Consider the following 1,309-nt stretch of genomic DNA (forward strand, 5'->3'; position numbering starts at 1 on the left):
TTTCTCCTAGGAGCAGCAGGCAGTGGTTAAGGGGTTTTATGAGGGTGTGACAGGGCCACATTGTCACCACAGTGCAGAAGATAAATAGTTGCTGTGTAGCCCAGCCAGACAAGCTTTGCAATAATGCCGGGAGAGACCAGCATCTCCAGAGGGATGACCACAGTGGTAGAGCCAAGAGAAGAGAGAGAAGAATTGAGGAATATTTAGAAAAGCATATGAATAGGACTTGATGTGAGGTTGGAAGTAAGGAGTGTGAAAGATGGTGAGCATTAGCCTAGAGACAGGTCTCAGGGGGTAGGAATAGGTGAGGGGCAGTCATTACAGACCCTTACTGGGTCATGCAGAGGTGGCCAGTTGTTAGCACACAGATGCCCATAGCTGAGCTCCCTAGAGTATGATCTAGGACAGTTCCTCTTTAGGTCAATGAAGAAATAAATAAATAAATAAATGTTTCAGAGCCTTCTTCAGGTCCAAGGCTTCCAGCAGGCTACCACTGGGTCATCCATCTTATCCTCTCCCAAGCCACTGGGGCCTCATGTCTACTTCCCACCTCATGTCTGCTTCCCGCCTGGCTTTCTTCTGCTTCTGCATCTGTAACAAAGTTATGTTGCAAACTGCATCGTGGTGTGGCCTGGGGTTCTGTTAAGAAGGAGGGCGTTACATATCTAAGAAAGTGGCTCTGGAGTCAAATCCTGACTGTCCCCTGTAATGGGCTTGTTGTCTGTGGCAAGTACCTCCCAGTTCACTGGGATGTTCAGATACTCAACTCCCATCTCAGCACACCCTCTCCTGTTTATACTACCCCTCTTTTCTCCCAAGTTTGATGTCCTGTTAATAATCATTTGTCCTGTTCACGCTTGCCTTTTCTTTCCCTTCTCCCATCACATTAGGCCACACTCCTCTCCTGCTCACATCTGGGACAGGGTGTCCTCCAGGCCAAAACTAATCCTGAGTCATCTCAGTCTCCTGAAAGACCAGTACTGGAAGGCAGTAGCCTCTCCGAGCCCCTGCAGGTGCCACCATCAGGAACCAAAGCCGGCCTTTGGTCTGGTACACCTGAACCTGGCCTAGGAGTTGGGGGGAGGAGGAAGGCAGCCTAATCCTAGGAGAAGCTGGTGAAGCAAGGGTGCTGGGAATGCAACGGGGTCCCAAGGATAGTACCCACATTTACTCTTAATCCTTGCCTCTTAAGTCCCCATCACACTTCCTCCTCCTTTTCTCCCAGCTGGAGGGAGGTGCGGCCTGCCAAACTAGGAAAGTGGGGTGGGACCAGACCAGAGACAGTCCGGAGGCAAACCCCGCCCTCTAG

The sequence above is a fragment of the Erinaceus europaeus genome, chromosome 10 (assembly GCF_950295315.1).
Source record: "Erinaceus europaeus chromosome 10, mEriEur2.1, whole genome shotgun sequence".
NCBI classification, from domain to species: Eukaryota; Metazoa; Chordata; class Mammalia; order Eulipotyphla; family Erinaceidae; genus Erinaceus; species Erinaceus europaeus.